We start from the raw sequence: 10,953 nt of genomic DNA, 5'->3' as shown, positions 1-10,953 counted from the left end.
AACATAACATAACATCACAAATTCATGAAAAGGTCTTGGAGAATTCTAGTGTTTCTTGAACACAAACATATTTTCATCTTATGAGATGACCTATAGGGCTGCAGATTCTACTTCTTTTTATATCTCTTTGGGAGTCAAGGTTTATAGAAAGTGTTGACACAGAAACACGATGAAAATGTTGACCTATTAGATTGTAAAACTGATACTTGTTTAGCCATGTCAACCACAATTTATAATCTGAATATTTTATTCATGCCCCATAGCATCATCTTTTCCATTAAAAGTTTACTCTCTGTTGTAGTTGTATAATTTTCATTTATTTTTAGGAAGCACTTTTTGTATGAAAATGAAATAACAAAGATTATTTTCATATTTGATATGCATAACATAGATATATCATATGAAAATTTTATCTAAAAGTTCTGAAATTATTTTTATTTTGAGGGGATGTAAGATCCATGTCTTTATCAGATATTCAGAATATAAAGTGAATAAATACTTATCTAGAAAATATTCGATTCAATTTGTTAGTGGAAATTATCTCTAGGTATAAAGGCACCAAACACAGTGCCATTCTATCTTTCTTACTTTCTTCTTCTTCTTTTTTTAATGTTTTATTTATTTCTGAGAGAGAGAGAGAGAGAGAGAGAGAGAGCAGGGGAGGGTCAGAGACAGAGGGAGATACAGAATCTGAAACAGGCTCCAGGCTCGGAGCTGTCAGCACAGAGCCCGATGCGGCTCGAACCCAGGAACTGTGAGATCATGACCTGAGCCGAAGTGGGATGCTTAATCGACTGAGCCACCCAGGTGCCCCTCTTCTCCTTTTGATAGGGAAAAATCTGTTATGAGATGGCCCACAGGACCGAGAGGGAAATTCCAGTCCTCCACAAAGACTCCCCTTACAGGGTTTTCTTCCTACCCAGCATGCCCCGCGCACCAAATTACTACTAATGCGGAAGCCGGAAGTAACAGACTATAAATTGTTCCCTCTGCTTACGCTCCAGGCTCAGACCTCTGGAGAGTGACTTCTTCTGAGCTCGAGGGTATTAAATGAACCTCTTGCCTGCCAAGATCTGTGAGTGCTGCTTGGTTCTTCCACGGAGTAATCCAGACCAAATTCCATAACATTTGCTTCCCTGACCGGCAAACGGAACCACGCTGGCCCATTGTTGCCACCCGCTTGAGAAAACAGCCAGGCAGTGACTGAATGAGGAATCACAACGGAGAAGGCACACCCTGCCTGAATTTCAGCAGTCTCCCGCTCTGTCGCCTCAGGCCAGGCCTGCTCCACAGTTCCCACGGGAGAGACTCGAGGTGACTTCGCAGCTGAGGACCTGGACCCAACGTCGGATACTGGTAAGGCCTGGGCCCCATTTCTGTCCTGTTCATAGCAGTGGAAGTGGACCTGATCACTCCCAAGAGACCCCAGTGGCCTCACAGGCAGGAATTCTGTGGGAAGGAATGCAATAACCTTTGGTGTGTATGTGAGTGTGAATGTGTGTGTCCCTCTGGCTTGCCTGCTGAGTTCAATTCTGTGGCTTCATGGATAGGCACCTTTATTTTTTATTTTTTTTTAATGTTTTATTTATTTCTGAGAGAGAGAGAGAGACAGCGTGAGCAGGGGAGGGTCAGAGAAAGAGGAAGACACAGAATCCCAAATAGGTTCCAGGCTCTGAGCTGGCTGTCAGCACAGAGCCCGATGCAGGGCTCGAACCCACGAACCGTGAGATCATGACCTGAGCTGAAGTCGGATGCTTAACCGACTGCACCACCCAGGCACCCCAGCACCCTTAAGGTCCCCAAAAGCCTACAGAGTCTGAGTGGGTCCCTCTGTGATTCCGTGGTGAACGGCATACAGTCTGTGGTGGCATAGGAATAGTTTCCAATCGATTCTTGCCTGTCAAGAAGCCAGGAAGAGGGTACTGACCAGTCAAACCTTGTAGCCGGTGGTCCCAAACCTGTATACGGTCCTCAGTCAGATCCCAGGCTCTGCCAGCTGGTTTACCTGCTTAGACTTAAAGGATGCCTTCTTCTGCTTGGTCCCCCAGTGCAAACCCTTGTTTGCCTTTGAATGGACCGAACCAGACACAGGGCAAAAAATCTTACCTGTCCTCTTTGGGGAGGCACTGGCCAGAGACCTCTCTGACTTTCCAAGGGAGTCCACATACTGCCCTTGTCCAGCATGTGGATGACCTCTTCTTTGCCAGCAAAACCTGATAGAATTGTACAGAGGGCACAAGGGCCCTCCTCCAACTTCTGTCAGACTCAGGGTACCAGATCTCATGGGGAAAAAAAAAAAGCACAGATCTGCCAACAGCAAGTCTGATACTTAGGCTTTCTCCTTACCCCAGGAAAAAGAGCACTAGAGCCAGGGAGGGAAGGATCATCACCTCCCTACTTCAGCCCCAAACTAAGAGCAGGTTACAAGAATCCCTCAGGGCTGCAGGATTCTGCTGAACCTGGATCCCCAGATTCTCAGTAATAGCAAGGCCCCTCTATAATCTCTTGGTAGGGACAGATTGAGAACCCTTGTCTGGACAGAGGAGGCCAAAGCTGCCTCCTAGAGATAAAGGTTGTCTTAGGGCAGGCACCAGCCCTTGGCCTGCCAATATAGAAATGTCTTTTAATTTCTTTATGCAAGAGAAGGAAAAGCTCACCCTCAGGGTTCTCACATGGATCTTTGGCCCTTGGCAACAGCCTGTAGCATACCTGTCTATGAGGCTGGACCCAGTGGCAGGAGGATGGCCACTGTGCCTTAGGGCACTAGCAGCCACAGTTCTGCTCATTAAGGAGGCAGATAAACTCACCCTGGGACAAGAACTAAATGTCAACATCCCTCATGCTGTCCTGTCTCTCATGCCTCTCCAACTCTCAGCTAACATAATACTAGGGCTCCTCTGAGAGAATCCACACGTCACTCAAAACAGTGTGGACAATGAATCCCCCAACTTTCCTACCTTCTGAGGAAGGAAAACCAGATCATGACTGTTCTGAGGTGACCAATAAAGTATTCACAAGCTGCCCAGATCTGCGTGACAAGACCCTACAGAACCCAGATCTCACTTTGTTCAGTGATGGTAGCAGTTTCATCACAGAGGGTGTTCAAAAGGCAGGGTATACAGTGACATGCTTTAATCTGAGCCCTCACCATTAGCAAGGACAAGCGAGTCGACTGACTCCCGGTATACCTTTCTACACATACATGGGGCAATCTGCAAAGAGAGGAGCCTTCTCATCATGGCAGGGAAGACCATCAAAACAAAGCTCTTTGAGGCCGTCTGGCTTCCAAAGGAAGTTACAGTTCTGTACTCCAAAGGACACCAAAAGGGAGACAACCCTACAGCACGAGGAAATCAAGTAAATCATCTAGCACACAAAGCAGCCAGATAGCAGCTAATAAGGAGATAGACATAACTCCCTCCCTTATCTGTGCTGCAACCACACCAGGAGTTCAAAGAAGAAATTGTTCCCCAGTTTGGGTTACCAGCCACAACCTACAGTGATAACAGGCCTGCATTCGTGGCGGACTGCTTACATGCCCAAAGCTCAGGAAAAGTAGAGCAGATGAACCGCACCCTCAAGGGAACCTTAGCCAAGTTCTGGCAGGAAACAGACCTCCCACGGCCGGACCTGCTGTCCCTGGCCCTCCTGCATGTCTGTTGCACACCAGGAACTCAAGGTCTCTCCCCTTTTGAGAGGGCCCCAATCTCTTTAGGATCCCCTGTACACCCTCTCTCACCAGGGGACTAGATCTAGGTCAAAGACTGGAAAAAGACCCTCTCAAATTACAGTGGACTGGGACCCATATAGTGGGTCCACCACTCCAGAGTCAAGAAGGCCAATCCTGAGGAGCCCCAGACTTGGAAGACTGACCCAAGTCCAATCTTCAGCCCTACTCCAGCCATACCCCAGAAGCCGGGTGGTCTATGCACAGCAGAAGCTGGAAGAATCACCGGTCTGATGACATAAATAGACTGTCCTTACTCCTTGTCATTAGATTGGCAGAGGTTGCCCCAGAAAGCTGGGGCAATTCACATCCTGTTCACAGTCACCTTCCTCTTATGGATAGGATGTTTTGTTGGTATTGGTTGCCTTTAATCTGGGCCTCATTTGTAAGAGAATCCACATTCAGTGGAAGAATCTGGGGTTTTAAAAGCTTAAATGTGGTGTAACCTCTTTCAGTCTACTGGGCTGCCTGCCAACAAGGAAGTTGCTGATGCCATTTTGGGGAAGTGTTTGCACTGATGTATGTGCCTCAAACTTCAAGAAAAAGAGATTAAAAAGTTGGTGCTTAGATTAACCTTCAGCCTTAAGATTCAGGGTAAACAAGCATTTGTGCTACCTGTACTCCTAGGGGCAGAAGTAGTCATGGGGATAGGTACTGGCATTGGAGGCATAGGCTCTTCTGTGTGGCTAACAAGTGGCCAACTCCCTAGTGTCCCTGCAGAGCCAAATAAGTTCCCTGGCAGAACTTGCCCTCCAAAACAGATGGGCACTTTACCTCCTCACTGCTGAGAAAAGCAGCACCTGCATCTTCCTTGGCAAAGAATGCTATTACTTTATAAACCAGTTGGGAATAGTCACAACCAAATTCAGGGAACTGAAGAAAAAGAACTGGTCCATAATTAATAAAGATGATGTCCTCTAATATAGACTAGATTGGTTTAAAGGGGCATCAAAGTGAGGGAATGATAGGGAAAAATCTGTTATAAGATTGCTGGCAGGACTGATAGAGAAAATTCCTGTCCCTGACCAAAGACTCCGCTTCCAGGTTCTTTCACCCTGCTTGTCGCTTGCTCACATTAATGAGAAATGTGGAAGTAACAGATTATAAATTGTTCCCTCTGCTTATGCTCCAGGCTCAGACCTCTGGAGAATGATCTCCTCTGAGCCCACAGGTGTAAAACAAATCTCCTGTCTTCCAAGATCTCGGAGTGCTGCTTGGTTCTTCTGACGGGTGACCCAGACCAGATTCTGTAACTTTTACTTTCTTGTATGAGATGAACTGCATCTAGAAGTACTATTGTCAATGTTTGAGAAGTACTGGAAAATGGGATTGCTACCAAAAAAGTAGAAATTGTTTTTGTCATAATACATACAATGATGAGGGAGCATAGGGCAAGCTGACAGGCTGCAAACACCCCCACCCCCAGGTGGTATATGTGTCATATTCCCCCAGCGCTCCTTACTCCTTGCTGCCCAAGAACAAAGGAAAGGGGAAAACAAATGGTTAATTGATAGAGAACATAGTCCTGCAGGACCTAAGTCTCTATCACCCTCTATAGTGATATGGGAAACAAAGGCAGAAGGAAATGGCGGATAGAACTAAATTTGCTTATAACCTACAGCCCGTTGACAAATACTTGAGGCTGGCAGATTGAAATGTTTCTCCAGGAACTCTCTAGTGTCTTAATGTTAATACTTTGCTAGAGCAAAAAAAAAAAAAGAAAAAAAAAGAAAAAAACACCTTGGCTTGACAATAGTTAGGCCTCCACTATCCTGGGAGTCTTCTTTTGCATATGAAAATCTCACCGAAAACTTCCCCTGGACTTTACTTACCCCCAACTCCGTAGTATATATCCAGTCCCAGTCTCTCCTTATGCTCCTGGGGCAGTTTTTCCTGCCCACAGGTCCTGTCCCCATGCTTCAGTAAAATCACGTTTTGGCACCAAAGATGTCTTCAAGAATTCTTTCTAGGCTGTCATCTCTGGACTCCATGAACCCTAATGTCAACCCCCAAAAAAATCATAAAATATTGCTTTTTCATAAGATATATGTTTTTACGCTTCACATAAAACAATAAAATTCCAGAATTAATTATTATAAAGAAAGTTTTAGGAAGTGCAAAGAAAAACATATATTGTTATTTAGCATGAATATATTAGTTAGTTTTGCAAGATTATACTGTGATAGCAAGCAATTTCAAAGCCTCAGTGACTTATAATAACAAAAAGATTTCTTTCTCATTAAGATTTCATGACAGCTGTAGATTGGCTGCAACCCTACTCTATGTTGTCTTCTTTTTGAGATTCAGGAAAGCATAGCTTCTATCTGGATATTGTCCCTTCATGGAAAAAGAAAAGTACAGTGGTGAAATCACATGATTGCACTAAAAGCTTCATCTTTGAACTAGCATGTATAATTTCTGCTATTTCACTTGCCCATAGCAAATGATCTAAATTTAGGAAATCTAACTAAATAAAACAAATATTGCTAAATCTATCAAAAACTTCTATTTCACTTGCCAATAGCAAATGATCCAAATTTAAGAAATCTAACTAAATAAAACAAATATTGCTAAATCTAACAAAAACTGTCTAACAAACACCATGTCTGGTGTTGGAGAAAATGGCAACCCAGAACTATAAATGGTTGCAAACAACAACAACAAAAAGCCCAAGCAAGAGCATGCTCTCTCTAGCCAGAGGACAAAGAGAGGATATACTTAACAAGATAGAATTGAAAAATATATAACTCAATTAAAACCAACCAACCAACCAACCAAAAAAAAGTTGTCATACCATTACCCACATGAGCAAAGGCCAAGTGAGGAACCTAGATTTCCATCCTCACGAAACTTTAACATGCCCCATCCCCACTAGGATGATATCAGAGAAGGTCAAATAGAGAATCAGAATTATCCCTGCCAGCACCTAGTGGCCATTAAATAGATAATAACATAGAGATTTTTAATAATATCATCAGCCAACAGGATTCAACTGACATTTATAGAACACTCTGTTCAACAACAGCAAAATATACATTTTCATGTGCCTGCGGAGCATATGCCAAGATATCTATATTCTGGACCATAAAAGAAACCTCAACAAACTTTAGAAAATTGAAATCATAGAGAATGTATTATCTGGGCATGATGGAATAATGTTAGAAATCATTAATGACAAGAACAAGAAAATTACCTACACTTAGAAACCCACAGTAACACATTTCTAAATGATCCATGGGTCATTGAGGACATCTCAAAGGAAATAGCACTATATATTGAGCTAAATGGAAATAAAAATAAAACATTAAAAAAAATTGTGGGACATAGCTAAAACAGTAATAGGAGGAAAAATCATAGTACTAAAATTAACGCATTAGAAAAGGGGGAAATATCAAATCTATAATCTAGATATAAATCTATAAATCTATATATAAATCTAGATATAAATCTATAAATCTATAATCTGTCTCAATCACTTAGAAAAAGAACAAAATAAACCCAGTTAAGTGGAAGTAAGGCAATAGTAAAGATAAGAGCAAAAAGCAATGAAATTTAAAAGAGAAAACAATGGGAAAAAATTAATGAAAGATATGGTTTTTCAAAAAGACAAAAAAATTTACTTCTAGCAAGACAATAAGGGAAAAAATAAAAATATTTAATATCCAAATGAAACAGTAAATATTACTATAGGCCTGGCAGACATAAAAATGATAAATATGGCATTGAAAATTGACCACTTTCTCACAAAACACAATTATATCTCATGTATTTGAAATTGTATTCATAATTTTAAAAACTTACAAAAGGAAATCTCCCAGCTGAAATAATTTTATTGAAGAATTTTCACAAATACTTAAACAAGAAATTAAACCAATTCACTACAATTTCTTCCAGAAAATAGAAGAGGAAAAAATTCCCAACTCATTTTGTAAAGCTAGTATTATCCTCATACCCACCTCAACAAAGTTAGTACAAAACATTGAAAATAACAGACCAGTATCCCTAATTGATGTGTGGTAAGCTGATAAATGGTCCCATAAAAGATATTCAGTCAAATTCCTGGAACTTATGATTGTTAGCTTATTTAGAAATGGTGTCTTTGTGGATACGATTAAATTAAAGATCTTACAATGAAGACATAATACTGTATTATCTGGCTGGGCTCTAAATGACCATCCTTATAAGAGAGGCAGAGGGAGATTAGATACTTACAGAAGGAAAATGTAGAATGAAGTAATTTGGCCACATGCTGAAGAATGTCAAAGAATGCTGGGTAGCCAGTAAAAGCTAGAAAAGCTGAATATTTTTTTCTCTTCCAGAACCTACAGATGGAGCACAGTCTTGCCAGCCCTTGAATCCATGCTTTTGACCTCCAGAATTGTAAGTGAATGAATTTATGTTGTTTTAAGCCATCAGGTTTGTGGTAATTTGTGAGAACAGCCCTAGAAAACTAATATAGATTTTGATACTGAGAAACAGGGTACTCCTTTAACAAACACTGAAAAGTGTGGAAGTGGCTTTGCAATTGGATGCTGAAAAGAGGCTGGAAAAATTTTGAGATACATGATAGAAAACGTCTGCATTGCCTTGAGGAGATTATTGTTAGAAATATGGACACTAAAGGTGTTGCTGGTAAGAGGTCAAACAGAAATGTGGAGCATTAGTAGAGAAAACTTCTATCATGTTAGAGAATACCTGTCTAGTCATAACCAGAATGGTGGTGATATGATAAAGGTGATTCTGTACCCTGTTGCAATGGCTTAAAAATAGGGGTTTGTTTTAAATAATGAGAAAAATTTAGAAGTAGTAGGTAGTTGTTGGCATTAGATTAGTAGGTTAGCAATGTCAGGTCTGTTGCTCTGCAGTTCTCAGTCCTTTCCCTCATGGTCCCAAGGTATCCGTTGCAGACACTCCATTAGTATCTACAGCAAGATGAGAACAGAGAGCCAAAGGAAAAGGCAGTATTTGTGTCAGACAGAACAAAGACTTTCCCAGACACTGCAGCAGATTTTCACCTGTGTCATTGTCATTGTCTATAACTCAGTCATATGGCCACCCCTGACTGGAAGGTGTTTAGGAAAAATAACTTGAGAATGGAGATTTGGTCATCCACCATGAGAATCTGCCACAGACATAGAAATATTGTGCTTGTGGAAAATGACAAGAGCACTAGGAAGAATTAAAGGAGTCTTTTATGGATATCTGAGAGGTGTCACTGGATATCTGGCTACATGGGGCCCAAATAAATTGTTGCCTTTTGGCAAAATAATCAATTAAAAACAAAGTAACTTTTTGAGGAGGGCAAAAACAAAACAAAACAAAACAAAATATAAGCCTTCTACAAAAGGATATCTGTCTATAGAGAGCCAGGTCAGAATATCATGGACACACAGAATGGAGAGTTTACTGCTTTCCTGCCTTTCTGTACCAAAAAGAAAGTAATTTTAATATCATTCAAGAGAAATGAGCTCCTTTGAGGCTTGATAAAGCTATAGAATTATATTGTGTTTCTTATGGTAGTTAAAGAACTTTTTATGGTATATTTCATTAAGTTCATTTGGGAGTATGGAACACTGCTCTGTCAGAATTTCTTAAGATATAATGTGTTAACTTTAGTGGGATTCCCCACAACAGTGAACTGGATCTTTATGGCAAAGCTAAGTCAACACAAGGTTTACCCACCATGCACTTTAACAAGGAAGCTGAAAATAATGAAATTCCTCAAGAGAGAAAATAGGATGCTCTCATTTGTTAAAATTTAGATAGCAAATGATATAATTATAACTCAAAGTACTAAGCATACTTGTACTTCATACCTTAGTGAGTTTGTTTGTTTTTTGTGATTTTCCTCTGTTTGAAATTTTATTTATACTTCTCCTTTTCTACCTGATCTGGATTTCGGATATATATATATATCCTTCCAATCTCAACTCCACTACTAGTTTTTCTTTTTTTTTTTTTTTTACTTTATTTTTGTTTATTTATATTGAGAGAGAGAAAGCGTGAGCGAGAATGTGTCCACATGAAAAGGGAAGGGGCAAAGAGAGAGAGGGAGAGAGCAAAATCCCAAGTAGGCTCCATGCTCAGCGTTGAGCCCTACCTGGAGCTCCATCTCACAAAAGGCAAGATCATGAGCTGAGCTGATATCAAGAGTCGGATGCTTAACTACCTCAGCCACCCAGGTGCCCCTCAACTAACAGTTTTTCTCCCAAGATTTACTTGGTCCCAAATCCTATTGAGCTCTGCTGGAATTCATCTTTATCTTTCCTATCTTACTCCAGAATGCTTATAAATAATCCAGCTACACTTATGAACATGCTTACTTTCAGTTTTAATGGCTTTGATGTATGGTTGTTTTTTTAAAAACATCATGGATATATTACTTCAGTGTAGATAGATAATTTATCTTTGAATTCTTAATACCTCACAGAGACATTCAGTCATTCATTTGTAACTGGTAATTCATTTAATATGTACTGATTTTCATTTGTCACTTATAATTAATATAGCACTTCCTGAATGCATACTATCTACCTGACAATATGCTGAGTGCTAAGTATGTAAAGGTGAAAAAAGAATTATCAGGTTGAACCTGTCACACAGTGGTGAAAGCTGTGAGACAGAAACTATAAGTAATTTAAAATGTAGATGTTGGGATGTACAAGGTAAACTAGAGGCACATTTTGCATTAACACATTTTTATGTAATTGTCAAAGGTCACCACATACATTATGCTCTTGGTTTTTGCAATGTGGTATGAGAATGTTCATTGCTATAGAGTAAGAAAGAACAGATTATTGGCAAACAAGGATGTCTGTGGCTTCTGATGTGACCATTGCAGAACATCTTATAAAAAAATAAAGAATAGAAAATGGAATGACTAGAGGTAAATTATTATTCAGTGATTTATATCTTAAGTCTTCACCACCATTATAGAGTATCTACAGATTTCCCTTATGAGCTCTGCTGAAATTTTAGGAAATGCTGAATTCATATATCAATATCTCTATCTACTATTTATCATCTATCATCTACATATCCATCTATGATTTTTCTACATCTCTCTATAAACACACACCCAGGTAACATTTTGTATTCTATTGTTAGCAATGCACTTGCCTATCGCTGAAAAAGCCATATGAAAATGTAGCCAAGTTGACATCTTTCTCTGAGCATTGTTGCATTCTTGTTTTTAACTCAGTTGGAGCTGAACTGAAGGTAATACA

At 40.1% G+C, this 10,953-nt stretch overlaps 1 long non-coding RNA gene across 1 annotated transcript in view; it reads left to right on the top strand.

The window, feature by feature from the left end:
• The first annotated feature begins 1,009 nt into the window (after positions 1 to 1,009).
• LOC144216689 (uncharacterized) overlaps positions 1,010 to 10,953 on the top strand; it is a 27,949-nt gene continuing 18,005 nt past the window's right edge. Inside the window, exons 1-2 of the long non-coding RNA XR_013330718.1 lie at positions 1,010 to 1,356; positions 8,047 to 8,107. This is a non-coding gene — a long non-coding RNA (uncharacterized LOC144216689). The remainder of the gene's footprint in view (positions 1,357 to 8,046; positions 8,108 to 10,953) is intronic.

The sequence above is a fragment of the Crocuta crocuta genome, unplaced genomic scaffold, assembly GCF_008692635.1.
Source record: "Crocuta crocuta isolate KB4526 unplaced genomic scaffold, BGI_CrCroc_1.0 scaffold48, whole genome shotgun sequence".
Lineage (NCBI taxonomy): Eukaryota > Metazoa > Chordata > Mammalia > Carnivora > Hyaenidae > Crocuta > Crocuta crocuta.
Note: the sequence above shows the minus strand (reverse complement) of the source record. Positions and strands in the feature narration are given on the sequence as shown.